The following is a 19,708-nucleotide window of genomic DNA, read 5'->3' on the forward strand; positions in this document are numbered from 1 at the left end:
ATAAAATAAAATTTTAAATTACAAGATATTTAATTCTAAATCTATCATCGGAGATAAAAAGAAGTATATTTTCAGCAAAAATTGTATCCAAAATATGAAAAAATGAAAGTTGATTTCACATACTCAAAAAAATTTTTGTCCAAAAATAAATTATTCTATACATAACGCTTTAATATATTGCTATATATAAGTTTTCATTGAAATCAAATCCTTCATAATAATTCAATTTCTTTACAAGATACTATAAAAAATTTGCATGTCTATATATCAAATTACAAATAAAACCTCGAATAATCAAACTAACGGTTTATAATATCAGTAGTCTAAGTGCGTAATATAATTTTTTAGATAATTCAATAATTTATATTATTCATGAAATATGATAGTTTTACTGTATATTACCTGTTTATATATATACGTATACATATATATATGCATGCTTGTATATATATATATCAGTTTTTCCAGCTTTTTCATCTTTTTCCTTCTTATCTATCAAATTATTTTCCAAATTACTATTATCGCATTTCCTTCTTTTTCTTTCTTTTTCAATGCTTCTGAATACGTAAGAATACCGTTAACGAAGATATTAAATTTATACTTATTTTTACTCATAAATTTATCTTCAATTTTTTTATGACTCATTCGTTCAATTACGTATCGCTTATTATATCGCTTATTATGTTTTCAAACTTCTAATTTCATCATGCCAATCTTTATCATTGCCTACCATAGAATATATGTTAAATATATAAAAATATATTAGATAGATATCATATTATCCTCCAATAAGAAACGATAACATCTAACTTCAAAATTTTCATTTTACTGTGTAGTAAAATTGTAGATTCCAAATTGTGTTGAGTCGTTGAATCCAAATATAATCTATTTCTATCCAAACTTGCAACTGTTAAAGTATCATTTCGAAAACTTGTGTATCTGCATCATCCGTAGTTAGATTATCGAAATCTAAAATTTTATTTAAGTAAAATGAATATTTCATAAAAATATTTCATCTTCTCCAATCTTCTTATTCCAATGCTTATACTATTTTATCTTGTTCATCTTGTTACGTGATACATTAATGTTCTTTTGATACGCTTAAATAATTTTCATCTAAATTAATATTCACAACTAAATTCTTCTGACAATCTTGTATCTTATTTTGAAAATGCACAAATGAAATGTTAAAAGCATGATAATGTACCATAGCGTACGAATCGCTTGTTGTAGAGTAACCAGCTAAAATTGAGCATAAAGATCAACGTTTCCCGCTTGTAAAGAACGAAGAGAACTATATTTGTCTCCTTTATCTTCAGAGATATAATCGTTTTAATAATACACTATTCATAAAATTTAAAAATTTTTTCTTCTTTATATGATCGTAATGTATGAACTGTTTGTAGAGGAGTAGACAGTCAAAATTGGGTAAAGGATTCTCACGATAAGGAATGTCGAACGTTATGATCGTATAAAGATGAAGAAATTTTTGAATTTCTTTAGAATTCGGTAATCTCTTTCGTTATATATGTATTGTATCGTTTTTATATTTACTACATATTTATTCAATATATGTATGGTTCTTTCGTATATTTGTGCATTGCTATTATTATGCGTATGTACTATGTTTATATTGCGTTATGTTATATTTATTATGTTATTAGATATATATATATATATATATATATCTTTGAAATATATCGGAATATATGTATTTAAACTTGAATACTTAACGATGATTTAATGAAAGTGTTCTTCTTCTTATTTGTATGTATATACATCTTTTCTGTATGCTTTGTGTATAAATATGTATATATACGTATGTGATTATTGTTCGAATGTATATCGCTATTATTAAATATCCGCTATATTTATGTTACAATATATTTATTATATATATTTCATATTTTCGGAGTATGAAGGAAGATACATTTCTTTTTAGTTTAGGTATATATCGTTTCTGTGTGTGTTTGTACATATATATATGATTTTTACATGTGTGTGTAAATCGTTATTATTATATACCTACTATATTTATATCGTGTTATACTATGTTATGTTCCTATTATATTTGTATATATATATCGTTTTAATTGCGTGTGTTTATATATATACCATTTTATCTGTCCATATATGTGTGTTTCTTAACACCACCACTCTTGTACATAAGAACTTTTAAAACTTTTTTCAAGATATCGTTTTTATATGTCTATTATATATATATTATTCGAATAATGTATGTGTATGTATATCTTAAACGAACGTATGTGTGTATATATTATTTTTGTGCGTTTGTATAGCGCTGTATCGTTTACTTACTATATTTATATTACGTTGTATATGCGATATATTTTCGGAGATACAACGGTTTTAATTATGAAATTTTTTCTTATCTAAATATAATACGTAAATCCAGAGATGTAAAGTAACGAATGAAAATACGTTTTCTTTTTATCTTATATATGTAGTTTCTGTATATAATCTGTATATATATTATTTCTTGTGTGTATGAATTTATATATGTACTTATACGATTTATGTATGGATAGCTATATAGCTATAATGTAGCTCTAATATAATAAAATAGCTATAGTACATATATATGATTTATGTATTATATTATTATTATATAGAGATAAAGTGGTTTTAACATTACCTAATTCTAAAAATTTCAAAATTTCCTATTCGTTATATGATCATAATGTAGAATAACCAGCCAAAATTGAATGTAATGAGTTCTCTCGACAATGGGTTTCATGCTCGTATGAAGAAATTTTGGAATCCTTAGAATTCGGTAATCTTAAAATAGGTGAATTACTGAAGATAATAGACATATATATATTTTGTTATAATTGCAACCAGAAAACATTGTCATTTACACTAAATTTTCCCTAGTTATTCTATGACAATCGCTTCAAATCTATTATCGAATAAAGTTGGAATTAAACTATTTAGCTAAATAATAATTAAAATTTATTAAATTAATATTTTTAATAATTTTATTATTTTTTATATTTACATTATACTATAATCTAAATTTTCTAAGATTTTTAATTTTAACAGAATTTTTGGTTATTATAGTTTTATTTTATATTATTGATAATGAAATTAATACATGATTATTTTTAATTTTTTTAATATTTTCTGTTTGTGAATTAGTTTTGGGTATATCATTATTAGCAAGAATAAATTATGAATTATGTCATCGAAAATTAAGAATATTAGATTTAATTTATTAACTTAGGATTATTATAATTTTATTAATATTTGTATATTTATTTATATTATTTATTAAAAAAATAATTTAAATTTAATTATAATATTATTAATAAATTTACTTAATAAATTTACTTACTTTTAATTGAATTGAATGAATTTTTATTTTTTGTAATTTTAGTTTCAATAATATTTCTTACTATTTAATAATATTAACTTTATGAGTTTTTTGATTAATTTTTTTATAATTAAATAATAATAGAATAAATTGTTTGTTTATAAATTTATTATTAATAATTTCATTATTATTAGTTTTTATATCAATAAACTTATTGGTATTTTATTTATTTTATGAATTAGATTTATTTTATTGATTTTTTATTTAATTGCCAAATGATGATGATTAAGAAAATCCTTAATTATCAAATTTAATTAATATTTTATACAATAATTTTTCATTAATTATATTATATATTATTTATTATATTTATTGAATTGTAGATTAAATTAATTGTAGATTAAATTTAATATTAATTGAAAAATTAAATTTAAATTTAAATTTAATATTATTTATGTATTTATTAATATCATTTTCAGTTAAAATTCCAATTTATTTACTTCATGGTTGATTATTAAAGACTCATGTTGAAGCATGATGGTTATTATGAATCAATAATTTTAGCTTCAATTATATTGAAATTAGGAGGATATGGAATATTATGATTAATAAAAATTTTTAAGAATCAATTTATTTTTATACAAAAAATTTTAATTGTAATTAATTCATTTGGAATTTTAATTTTAAGATTAATATGTTTATCTCAGTATGATATAAAATCTATTATTGCAATTTCATCAATTGTATATATAGGATTAATAATTATAAGAATATTAACTTTTTTAAAATAAGAATAAATGGTGGTTATTTAATAATAATTTCTCGTGGTCTTAAATTTTCAGGATTATTTTTTCTTAGTAAATATAATTTATAAACAAACTAGACGTTTAATATTTGTTAATAAAGATATAATTAACTTTATATCTACAATATTTTTATTTTGATTTGTAATATGTTCATCTATATTTATCTATATAATCTATATAATATAAGATCACCTGTTTCATTAAATTTAGTAAGTGAAATTATATTAATAGTTATGGTTTAGTATCATGATTAAAATTATTAATATAATTATTATTTTAAAAATATATCGTTTATTTAGATTTATTTATTTATATTAACTAATCATGGAAAAACTTATATAAGATTTAAAATTAATAATTTTATTTATTGGTTGAATATTTTATTTTAATAATACATTATTTTAATAATTGAATTCCATTAAATTTAATGTTTTCAAAATTATATTTTATTTAATATTTATTTAAATAGTTTAATAAAAATATTGATTTGTGAAATTATATAAATATAAATTTATTTTAAATTATCATAAAAATATAATTAATTGGAATTTTGTTATTTAAATTTAGATTATTTATTATATTATTAAGATTTTTATATTTAAGTAAAATTGTTATTTTAAATAAAATATTTATACATTTAATTCTATAAAATTTAATTTTTTAATAATAATTGATTATAAATCATTAATACTCATTTTTTTAGTAAGGATTTTTCTATAATTATTATTTATTGAATTAGATATATAAATTTAAGAGAATTAAAAATAAATCGGTTTTTATATTTAATAATTTTATTTTTAATTTCTATATATATATTAATTTCAAGACCAAATATATTATCAATTATTTTAGGTTGAGATAAGTTAGAATTAATTTTTTATTTTTAGTAATTTATCGCATAAAAATAAAATCATTTACTTCAGGTAACTTTAACTATTACATATAGTTTATTTTAAAACGTGATATTGGATTATTATTAATTATTAATTATATGTTTAATAATTTATTATGGAAGATGAAATTTATCTTTTTATAAAATAAATAAATTTATGATGATTTTTTTATTGTTAATAGCTTTCACTAAAAGAGCTCAAATTCCTTTTTCAATTTGATTATCAATGGCAATGAAAGATCCAACATCTGTTTCATTTTTAATTCATTCTTCAATATTGATAACAGCTGGAATTTATTTATCAATTCGTTATGTAGATTTATTAGAGCATAAATATAAAAATATTATTTTATTAATTTCAAAATTAACAATATTACTTGCTGAATTTCAGCAAATTTTGAATTAGATTTAAAAAAAATTGTCGCTTATTCAACATTAAGACAATTAGGTTCTATAATAAGAATACTATCTAGGATTTACTGAATTAATATTTTTATTTATTTTATTTTATTATTTATTCATGCAAAATTTAAGTCATTAATATTTATTTATTAATGTGTTGGAAGATATATACATTTTATAAATTGAAATCAAGATATTCAATTATATTATGCTTCAAATATATTATGCTTATCCATTAAAAAGGATAATTATTATTTGTTCAATTTTAAGATTATATTTTTAGTTGGTTATTATTCTAAAGATTTAATTATTGAATGTTTTTCTCTAGAAAAATATATTATTTTTCAACAGTAAATTTAATTATTGGAACAATTTTAACTGTTTCGTGTTCTTTTTGAATAATTTTAGTAATAACAAATAAATATTTAATAATTAATGTTGTATTTAAAAGAAGATGAAATTATGGAAATTTCTATAATAATAATAATTTTAAGATTAATTTATTATGAATTTATGAATTAATAATATTTAAAATAATAATTATAAGAATAACTATAGGACATAATTTTTATAAATTTGTTTTATTAAGTAATAATTGGTTTATTGCAAATATTATTTATATTTATAAATATAATTTATAAAAGAATTTATAAAAAAAATTAATTTTATCAATATTTAATTATAAAGTATTCATTGAAAAATCAATTATTAAAATATTATCAAGTAAATTTTTATTTTTAACATTAAATTTACATAGTTTTAAAATTACTAATATTATATTAAAATTAATGTATTTTTAACTAGTATAATTTATGTAATTTATTTTTTAATTAACATAATTAATTTTATTAATTAATTAATTAAATTATTTATTTAAATAGCTTATATATAGAGTGTAATATTAATGAAAATATTAATGAAAATTTTTAAATTTTTTAAATAGATAATAATATATAATTTAGTTAGAATAATATAATATCTAAATAATTTATTAACAATAAATTGCTAAATAATTAGCTTTAATTAATTTAAAATTTATTAAAATTTATTTATTATAACAATATATAAGAAGTAATAATTTACATTTAATTTCGACTTAAAGATTGATTCAATTAATTAAATCCTTATATTATTTTAGTTATTGTAATTATTATAATCTAATTAAAATATTCAATTTAAATAATTGTTTATTCCCTCAAATGATAAAATTAATAAAATTAAAAAATATGAAATTAATGTTCTATAAGATTTTAAATAATAAATAACAGGTAAAAATAAAATAATTTCAACATCAAAAATTAAGAATATTATTGTTATTAAAAAAAAAAAAGGAAGTGAAAAGGATAAATTAGATTTTGTAATAGGGCTAAATCCACATTCAAAAGGAGATCTTTTTCAAAATCTTTTTTTTTTATTGAAATAAATTTATTAAAAGGATTAATGAAATTAAAGTGATTAATAAAAACATAAAAAGATATATATATATATAATTATATTAAATTTAATTAATTTTCTTAATTGAAAATTAAACGTATTTATTTATACATATATATATATATATATATATATAAATAATTGAAATTTAATTTTTAAATTTAAATCAATAAATAAACAAAATATAAATAAATAAAAATAATCAAATTACATCAATAAAATGTCAATATCAAATGGCTAATTCAAAATTTATATTATGTTTATTTCAAAAATGAATTTTTAACAGTCGATATGGAGATACTAAAAGAAAAATGATTCAATTAGTACATGTAAACCATGAAATCTAATAGCTATAAAAAAAATTGAATAAAAAAAAGAAATAGAATCATAAATTTTATCATTAAAGCAAAAAAAAAAAAAAAGAATTTAAATATTCAATTGTTTATAAAATAGTAAAATAAATCCCTAATAAAATTGTTTGTGTTAAATAAAATTTTCTATATTTTAATTTATTAATAATTAAATAATAATGACTTAATGTTACTGTAAATCTTACCTGGAGAAATTAAAGTAAATGAATTTAATAATGGAATTTCTATTGAATTAAAAATTTAATATTTTTGGTGGTCATAATATATCAATTCCAATTTCATATTTGGGAAGATTGATGTATGAAAAAAAGTCAAAAAAAAAAAAAAAAAAAAATACAAAATATATTAATTCTGAAATAAGTAAAATTATTCTAAATTTTTAAAAATTAATAATAAAAATGTATGTAATCCTTTATAATAAAATATTCTATCTCGAATAATATCACAAAATCAAAATATTATAATTAAAGTGGTATTAATTATATTTAAAATTATAAGTAAAAAAATTGTTCTTGTTAATTCAAATAATCTAAAAGATAAAATAATTGGTCATGGGCAATTTATGATTACATTAAATGAAAAGTTTTTCTTCATTATTTATTAATTAAAATTCATTTGATTCTGAAAAATATAAAATTAAGAAAATTGAAAATACATATCATTGAATAATTGATATAAAAATTTCTAAAGTTAATAATGTATTTTGAATTAATAAATTAATTGGAATTATTGCAATAAAATTTCTAATAAAAATACCTAATAATGTTAAAATTAAATGTCCTGAAATTAAATTTGCTGATAATCAAATTGATAAAGTTCATTGATAAAGTCAAATAATTAATTTAACTAATTCAATAATAACTATAAAATTAATTAAAAATATTGGAGAGTCTTTATTGGAAAGCATTTTTTTTATCATATATTTCATATCAATCTTCTTACCAATACTTACTATTTTATCTCGTTCATCTTGTTACATGATACATTGATATTAATGTTCTTTTGATATACTTAAATCATTTTCATCTAAATTAATATTCACAACTAAATTCTTCTTCTTGTATCTTATTTGGAAAATGCACAAATGAAACATAAAAAGCATAAAAATGTACATAAATATAAATTCACAGAATATCTATTGGAAATAATTAATATGTTTGTAATTAAATATTAAATTATAAAGATTATAATCATAGAAGAATAACAAAAATAACAATGTTTGATTCTGTTTGTTTTAATTTTCTAATGAAAAAAGAAAAATGAATATTTTAACCTGATGGACATTTAATCCAAGCTTAGTATTTTATTGCCATTATATTTTCAGATATATGTTTTACCGAAGGACCAAAAGTATTCCTATATCTAATCCAATCAAATTTCTTGTTCCGTTTCATTACTTACATTTAAAAATGATAGAATAGAATAGCTGTAAAGTCATGCTTCTGCATAACATTTTAAGGCTGCCTGTGTATTCTGACAGTGTGCAGTGTCAGACAGGCATATTGGATGAATTTTTTCCTTATAAAAAAACAAAAATATTTATATATTTATTACATAAAAGTCAGATGTTAACATTTGACTTATTCCAATAATATATATAGAGGTTAATTTTTAATTTTATGATTTTATGAAAACTTACACGACATTTAAGAACACTAGAGTCAAAACTTTCTTCACCACTTTTACAAGAAAATACAATGCATTCTATGGATTCTATGGATTCAATGCATGCAATGGATTCTAATGAAACACGAGATGACATTACATTACAAATTTTTGCATTTATTAATGACAATTGAACAAATCCACGGATCTTTCGACCTTTATCTCGATTTTATCTTCTACAGAAAAAAATTAAGGCAATCGTGCCCGTAATAAGGTTACGTGTGCTTCGGAATTGATGAATTTTCTTTATCCACATGATTCTTTAAACACTGCGTCATAGAATTTGTTTTTACAAGACAAATCACGAGATTAGACCATTATAAATTCCACATTGTCGATTTCCACGTAATATAGTTAAATAACATTAATATAGACAATTAAATCTTATTTTAGAACAAGATATATTTAAAATGGATTATTATTATTATTATTATTACGAATGTTTATCAATATATTTAAACACCAAAATTATTATGAATTTAAATATTTCTGCATTATTATAATTCTTCGTATTCTAATTATATCGTATAATTTTAAAAAGTATAATCTTCAAAATAACAAAGAGAAACTATATGTGAGATTTATATTTACGTATGTTCTAAAATTCTACTATATAAACAATTGTTAATTTTATAATACAAATTGGTAAAAATATTCCAGAATTGATAAAAATTTCCAGAAAAATAGTTGAATTATTTACATTTCCACACTTTCGAATTAAATAAATAAAGAAAACTAAAGAAAACTAAAACACTTCACTAAGCACTTATTTAATATTTATGTATTAAGCATTTATTAAAATATTATTATTTCATACCATTGATTTTCTTTTTTTATTTCTTTTTACTGTCAAATTTTCAACTTTCATAACTTTCATTTTATAATCGTTAAGGTTACGTGTTATTTCGCATTATTCGTAGCAATCTTTTAAAATTATGCATTAAATTTGTTTATATATTTATAATTTACATTTTACATCGTATTTTTAAATATATTATTAATATATGTTTATGTATATGTATATGATTTACAAAATATAAATTCACAGAATATCTATTGGAAAATAATTAAACGTGACGGCATACGATATTTAAATATCCTAAACGTATCTTAGCTCTTTTATAACAGCATTCGATTTAAATTGTTATATATAAATATATATATATATTTACAATATAACAATTACATTGTTATAAATTAATAATGTACCACACCTGTTCACAATATTATTTTAATTATTTTAATTATCATAATTTTGATATATATTTAGTTATAAAAAATTAATTAACAAATATATGATATCACAAATTTATTTATCGAATAAATAACACTAATATTATCAGACGATATATACGTTTTTCATAAAAATATAAACTATTTATATTATCAAAAATCTTTATCTTTCTTTAATTTTCACCTTTATAAAAGGATACAATATATGCGTATATATATTTGTATTGTACATTTGTATTGTATACATACACACACATTTATACATATATAAACACATAAAATACGATCAATCTTTAATTTTTTTTAAATTAATTTACATAATATGTTTGAACGAAGTACTTTTTTTAATGTAAATATGTAAATCCAATTTGTGTAAAATTTATTTATTTTTTAATTATTAACTTGTTAATAAGAATTTTATATGTACAGTTAGTCGCAGAAGTTTTCATACACTTTACACATATTCAATTAAATTCGTGTTATCGAAATCAACGATAATTTTGTTTTATATGAAATATTGCGAGTATAATAATATGAAACCATTTTTTTTTATTATGGAACATCATTTCAAAGCAGTGAAATTAATTTTTCAAATTTCAACATTATTTTTCTTTATATATAATTTCATTACGTAATGTTTCAAGATAAAATAAAATTTTAAATTACAAGATATTTAATTCTAAATCTATCATCGGAGATAAAAAGAAGTATATTTTCAGCAAAAATTGTATCCAAAATATGAAAAAATGAAAGTTGATTTCACATACTCAAAAAAATTTTTTGTCCAAAAATAAATTATTCTATACATAACGCTTTAATATATTGCTATATATAAGTTTTCATTGAAATCAAATCCTTCATAATAATTCAATTTCTTTACAAGATACTATAAAAAAATTTGCATGTCTATATATCAAATTACAAATAAAACCTCGAATAATCAAACTAACGGTTTATAATATCAGTAGTCTAAGTGCGTAATATAATTTTTTAGATAATTCAATAATTTATATTATTCATGAAATATGATAGTTTTACTGTATATTACCTGTTTATATATATACGTATACATATATATATGCATGCTTGTATATATATATATCAGTTTTTCCAGCTTTTTCATCTTTTTTCCTTCTTATCTATCAAATTATTTTCCAAATTACTATTATCGCATTTCCTTCTTTTTCTTTCTTTTTCAATGCTTCTGAATACGTAAGAATACCGTTAACGAAGATATTAAATTTATACTTATTTTTACTCATAAATTTATCTTCAATTTTTTTTTATGACTCATTCGTTCAATTACGTATCGCTTATTATATCGCTTATTATGTTTTCAAACTTCTAATTTCATCATGCCAATCTTTATCATTGCCTACCATAGAATATATGTTAAATATATAAAAATATATTAGATAGATATCATATTATCCTCCAATAAGAAACGATAACATCTAACTTCAAAATTTTCATTTTACTGTGTAGTAAAATTGTAGATTCCAAATTGTGTTGAGTCGTTGAATCCAAATATAATCTATTTCTATCCAAACTTGCAACTGTTAAAGTATCATTTCGAAAACTTGTGTATCTGCATCATCCGTAGTTAGATTATCGAAATCTAAAATTTTATTTAAGTAAAATGAATATTTCATAAAAATATTTCATCTTCTCCAATCTTCTTATTCCAATGCTTATACTATTTTATCTTGTTCATCTTGTTACGTGATACATTAATGTTCTTTTGATACGCTTAAATAATTTTCATCTAAATTAATATTCACAACTAAATTCTTCTGACAATCTTGTATCTTATTTTGAAAATGCACAAATGAAATGTTAAAAGCATGATAATGTACCATAGCGTACGAATCGCTTGTTGTAGAGTAACCAGCTAAAATTGAGCATAAAGATCAACGTTTCCCGCTTGTAAAGAACGAAGAGAACTATATTTGTCTCCTTTATCTTCAGAGATATAATCGTTTTAATAATACACTATTCATAAAATTTAAAAATTTTTCCTTCTTTATATGATCGTAATGTATGAACTGTTTGTAGAGGAGTAGACAGTCAAAATTGGGTAAAGGATTCTCACGATAAGGAATGTCGAACGTTATGATCGTATAAAGATGAAGAAATTTTTGAATTTCTTTAGAATTCGGTAATCTCTTTCGTTATATATGTATTGTATCGTTTTTATATTTACTACATATTTATTCAATATATGTATGGTTCTTTCGTATATTTGTGCATTGCTATTATTATGCGTATGTACTATGTTTATATTGCGTTATGTTATATTTATTATGTTATTAGATATATATATATATATATATCTTTGAAATATATCGGAATATATGTATTTAAACTTGAATACTTAACGATGATTTAATGAAAGTGTTCTTCTTCTTATTTGTATGTATATACATCTTTTCTGTATGCTTTGTGTATAAATATGTATATATACGTATGTGATTATTGTTCGAATGTATATCGCTATTATTAAATATCCGCTATATTTATGTTACAATATATTTATTATATATATTTCATATTTTCGGAGTATGAAGGAAGATACATTTCTTTTTAGTTTAGGTATATATCGTTTCTGTGTGTGTTTGTACATATATATATGATTTTTACATGTGTGTGTAAATCGTTATTATTATATACCTACTATATTTATATCGTGTTATACTATGTTATGTTCCTATTATATTTGTATATATATATCGTTTTAATTGCGTGTGTTTATATATATACCATTTTATCTGTCCATATATGTGTGTTTCTTAACACCACCACTCTTGTACATAAGAACTTTTAAAACTTTTTTCAAGATATCGTTTTTATATGTCTATTATATATATATTATTCGAATAATGTATGTGTATGTATATCTTAAACGAACGTATGTGTGTATATATTATTTTTGTGCGTTTGTATAGCGCTGTATCGTTTACTTACTATATTTATATTACGTTGTATATGCGATATATTTTCGGAGATACAACGGTTTTAATTATGAAATTTTTCTTTTTATCTAAATATAATACGTAAATCCAGAGATGTAAAGTAACGAATGAAAATACGTTTTCTTTTTATCTTATATATGTAGTTTCTGTATATAATCTGTATATATATTATTTCTTGTGTGTATGAATTTATATATGTACTTATACGATTTATGTATGGATAGCTATATAGCTATAATGTAGCTCTAATATAATAAAATAGCTATAGTACATATATATGATTTATGTATTATATTATTATTATATAGAGATAAAGTGGTTTTAACATTACCTAATTCTAAAAATTTCAAAATTTCCTATTCGTTATATGATCATAATGTAGAATAACCAGCCAAAATTGAATGTAATGAGTTCTCTCGACAATGGGTTTCATGCTCGTATGAAGAAATTTTGGAATCCTTAGAATTCGGTAATCTTAAAATAGGTGAATTACTGAAGATAATAGACATATATATATTTTGTTATAATTGCAACCAGAAAACATTGTCATTTACACTAAATTTTCCCTAGTTATTCTATGACAATCGCTTCAAATCTATTATCGAATAAAGTTGGAATTAAACTATTTAGCTAAATAATAATTAAAATTTATTAAATTAATATTTTTAATAATTTTATTATTTTTTATATTTACATTATACTATAATCTAAATTTTCTAAGATTTTTAATTTTAACAGAATTTTTGGTTATTATAGTTTTATTTTATATTATTGATAATGAAATTAATACATGATTATTTTTAATTTTTTTAATATTTTCTGTTTGTGAATTAGTTTTGGGTATATCATTATTAGCAAGAATAAATTATGAATTATGTCATCGAAAATTAAGAATATTAGATTTAATTTATTAACTTAGGATTATTATAATTTTATTAATATTTGTATATTTATTTATATTATTTATTAAAAAAATAATTTAAATTTAATTATAATATTATTAATAAATTTACTTAATAAATTTACTTACTTTTAATTGAATTGAATGAATTTTTATTTTTTGTAATTTTAGTTTCAATAATATTTCTTACTATTTAATAATATTAACTTTATGAGTTTTTTGATTAATTTTTTTATAATTAAATAATAATAGAATAAATTGTTTGTTTATAAATTTATTATTAATAATTTCATTATTATTAGTTTTTATATCAATAAACTTATTGGTATTTTATTTATTTTATGAATTAGATTTATTTTATTGATTTTTTATTTAATTGCCAAATGATGATGATTAAGAAAATCCTTAATTATCAAATTTAATTAATATTTTATACAATAATTTTTTCATTAATTATATTATATATTATTTATTATATTTATTGAATTGTAGATTAAATTAATTGTAGATTAAATTTAATATTAATTGAAAAATTAAATTTAAATTTAAATTTAATATTATTTATGTATTTATTAATATCATTTTCAGTTAAAATTCCAATTTATTTACTTCATGGTTGATTATTAAAGACTCATGTTGAAGCATGATGGTTATTATGAATCAATAATTTTAGCTTCAATTATATTGAAATTAGGAGGATATGGAATATTATGATTAATAAAAATTTTTAAGAATCAATTTATTTTTATACAAAAAATTTTAATTGTAATTAATTCATTTGGAATTTTAATTTTAAGATTAATATGTTTATCTCAGTATGATATAAAATCTATTATTGCAATTTCATCAATTGTATATATAGGATTAATAATTATAAGAATATTAACTTTTTTTAAAATAAGAATAAATGGTGGTTATTTAATAATAATTTCTCGTGGTCTTAAATTTTCAGGATTATTTTTTCTTAGTAAATATAATTTATAAACAAACTAGACGTTTAATATTTGTTAATAAAGATATAATTAACTTTATATCTACAATATTTTTATTTTGATTTGTAATATGTTCATCTATATTTATCTATATAATCTATATAATATAAGATCACCTGTTTCATTAAATTTAGTAAGTGAAATTATATTAATAGTTATGGTTTAGTATCATGATTAAAATTATTAATATAATTATTATTTTAAAAATATATCGTTTATTTAGATTTATTTATTTATATTAACTAATCATGGAAAAACTTATATAAGATTTAAAATTAATAATTTTATTTATTGGTTGAATATTTTATTTTAATAATACATTATTTTAATAATTGAATTCCATTAAATTTAATGTTTTCAAAATTATATTTTATTTAATATTTATTTAAATAGTTTAATAAAAATATTGATTTGTGAAATTATATAAATATAAATTTATTTTAAATTATCATAAAAATATAATTAATTGGAATTTTGTTATTTAAATTTAGATTATTTATTATATTATTAAGATTTTTATATTTAAGTAAAATTGTTATTTTAAATAAAATATTTATACATTTAATTCTATAAAATTTAATTTTTTAATAATAATTGATTATAAATCATTAATACTCATTTTTTTAGTAAGGATTTTTCTATAATTATTATTTATTGAATTAGATATATAAATTTAAGAGAATTAAAAATAAATCGGTTTTTATATTTAATAATTTTATTTTTAATTTCTATATATATATTAATTTCAAGACCAAATATATTATCAATTATTTTAGGTTGAGATAAGTTAGAATTAATTTTTTATTTTTTAGTAATTTATCGCATAAAAATAAAATCATTTACTTCAGGTAACTTTAACTATTACATATAGTTTATTTTAAAACGTGATATTGGATTATTATTAATTATTAATTATATGTTTAATAATTTATTATGGAAGATGAAATTTATCTTTTTATAAAATAAATAAATTTATGATGATTTTTTTATTGTTAATAGCTTTCACTAAAAGAGCTCAAATTCCTTTTTCAATTTGATTATCAATGGCAATGAAAGATCCAACATCTGTTTCATTTTTAATTCATTCTTCAATATTGATAACAGCTGGAATTTATTTATCAATTCGTTATGTAGATTTATTAGAGCATAAATATAAAAATATTATTTTATTAATTTCAAAATTAACAATATTACTTGCTGAATTTCAGCAAATTTTGAATTAGATTTAAAAAAAATTGTCGCTTATTCAACATTAAGACAATTAGGTTCTATAATAAGAATACTATCTAGGATTTACTGAATTAATATTTTTATTTATTTTATTTTATTATTTATTCATGCAAAATTTAAGTCATTAATATTTATTTATTAATGTGTTGGAAGATATATACATTTTATAAATTGAAATCAAGATATTCAATTATATTATGCTTCAAATATATTATGCTTATCCATTAAAAAGGATAATTATTATTTGTTCAATTTTAAGATTATATTTTTAGTTGGTTATTATTCTAAAGATTTAATTATTGAATGTTTTTTCTCTAGAAAAATATATTATTTTTCAACAGTAAATTTAATTATTGGAACAATTTTAACTGTTTCGTGTTCTTTTTGAATAATTTTAGTAATAACAAATAAATATTTAATAATTAATGTTGTATTTAAAAAAGAAGATGAAATTATGGAAATTTCTATAATAATAATAATTTTAAGATTAATTTATTATGAATTTATGAATTAATAATATTTAAAATAATAATTATAAGAATAACTATAGGACATAATTTTTATAAATTTGTTTTATTAAGTAATAATTGGTTTATTGCAAATATTATTTATATTTATAAATATAATTTATAAAAGAATTTATAAAAAAAATTAATTTTATCAATATTTAATTATAAAGTATTCATTGAAAAATCAATTATTAAAATATTATCAAGTAAATTTTTATTTTTAACATTAAATTTACATAGTTTTAAAATTACTAATATTATATTAAAATTAATGTATTTTTAACTAGTATAATTTATGTAATTTATTTTTTAATTAACATAATTAATTTTATTAATTAATTAATTAAATTATTTATTTAAATAGCTTATATATAGAGTGTAATATTAATGAAAATATTAATGAAAATTTTTAAATTTTTTAAATAGATAATAATATATAATTTAGTTAGAATAATATAATATCTAAATAATTTATTAACAATAAATTGCTAAATAATTAGCTTTAATTAATTTAAAATTTATTAAAATTTATTTATTATAACAATATATAAGAAGTAATAATTTACATTTAATTTCGACTTAAAGATTGATTCAATTAATTAAATCCTTATATTATTTTAGTTATTGTAATTATTATAATCTAATTAAAATATTCAATTTAAATAATTGTTTATTCCCTCAAATGATAAAATTAATAAAATTAAAAAATATGAAATTAATGTTCTATAAGATTTTAAATAATAAATAACAGGTAAAAATAAAATAATTTCAACATCAAAAATTAAGAATATTATTGTTATTAAAAAAAAAAAAGGAAGTGAAAAGGATAAATTAGATTTTGTAATAGGGCTAAATCCACATTCAAAAGGAGATCTTTTTCAAAATCTTTTTTTTATTGAAATAAATTTATTAAAAGGATTAATGAAATTAAAGTGATTAATAAAAACATAAAAAGATATATATATATATAATTATATTAAATTTAATTAATTTTCTTAATTGAAAATTAAACGTATTTATTTATACAATATATATATATATATATATATATAAATAATTGAAATTTAATTTTTAAATTTAAATCAATAAATAAACAAAATATAAATAAATAAAAATAATCAAATTACATCAATAAAATGTCAATATCAAATGGCTAATTCAAAATTTATATTATGTTTATTTCAAAAATGAATTTTTAACAGTCGATATGGAGATACTAAAAGAAAAATGATTCAATTAGTACATGTAAACCATGAAATCTAATAGCTATAAAAAAAATTGAATAAAAAAGAAATAGAATCATAAATTTTATCATTAAAGCAAAAAAAAAAAAAAGAATTTAAATATTCAATTGTTTATAAAATAGTAAAATAAATCCCTAATAAAATTGTTTGTGTTAAATAAAATTTTCTATATTTTAATTTATTAATAATTAAATAATAATGACTTAATGTTACTGTAAATCTTACCTGGAGAAATTAAAGTAAATGAATTTAATAATGGAATTTCTATTGAATTAAAAATTTAATATTTTTTGGTGGTCATAATATATCAATTCCAATTTCATATTTGGGAAGATTGATGTATGAAAAAAAGTCAAAAAAAAAAAAAAAAAAATACAAAATATATTAATTCTAAAATAAGTAAAATTATTCTAAATTTTTAAAAATTAATAACATAAAGTGTATGTAATCCTTTATAATAAAATATTCTATCTCGAATAATATCACAAAATCAAAATATTATAATTAAAGTGGTATTAATTATATTTAAAATTATAAGTAAAAAAATTGTTCTTGTTAATTCAAATAATCTAAAAGATAAAATAATTGGTCATGGGCAATTTATGATTACATTAAATGAAAAGTTTTTCTTCATTATTTATTAATTAAAATTCATTTGATTCTGAAAAATATAAAATTAAGAAAATTGAAAATACATATCATTGAATAATTGATATAAAAATTTCTAAAGTTAATAATGTATTTTGAATTAATAAATTAATTGGAATTATTGCAATAAAATTTCTAATAAAAATACCTAATAATGTTAAAATTAAATGTCCTGAAATTAAATTTGCTGATAATCAAATTGATAAAGTTCATTGATAAAGTCAAATAATTAATTTAACTAATTCAATAATAACTATAAAATTAATTAAAAATATTGGAGAGTCTTTATTGGAAAGCATTTTTTTTATCATATATTTCATATCAATCTTCTTACCAATACTTACTATTTTATCTCGTTCATCTTGTTACATGATACATTGATATTAATGTTCTTTTGATATACTTAAATCATTTTCATCTAAATTAATATTCACAACTAAATTCTTCTTCTTGTATCTTATTTGGAAAATGCACAAATGAAACATAAAAAGCATAAAAATGTACATAAATATAAATTCACAGAATATCTATTGGAAATAATTAATATGTTTGTAATTAAATATTAAATTATAAAGATTATAATCATAGAAGAATAACAAAAATAACAATGTTTGATTCTGTTTGTTTTAATTTTCTAATGAAAAAAGAAAAATGAATATTTTAACCTGATGGACATTTAATCCAAGCTTAGTATTTTATTGCCATTATATTTTCAGATATATGTTTTACCGAAGGACCAAAAGTATTCCTATATCTAATCCAATCAAATTTCTTGTTCCGTTTCATTACTTACATTTAAAAATGATAGAATAGAATAGCTGTAAAGTCATGCTTCTGCATAACATTTTAAGGCTGCCTGTGTATTCTGACAGTGTGCAGTGTCAGACAGGCATATTGGATGAATTTTTTCCTTATAAAAAAACAAAAAATATTTATATATTTATTACATAAAAGTCAGATGTTAACATTTGACTTATTCCAATAATATATATAGAGGTTAATTTTTAATTTTATGATTTTATGAAAACTTACACGATATTTAAGAACACTAGAGTCAAAACTTTCTTCACCACTT

Source organism: Apis cerana, unplaced genomic scaffold, assembly GCF_029169275.1.
Source record: "Apis cerana isolate GH-2021 unplaced genomic scaffold, AcerK_1.0 Chr0_AcerK, whole genome shotgun sequence".
Taxonomy (NCBI): Eukaryota; Metazoa; Arthropoda; class Insecta; order Hymenoptera; family Apidae; genus Apis; species Apis cerana.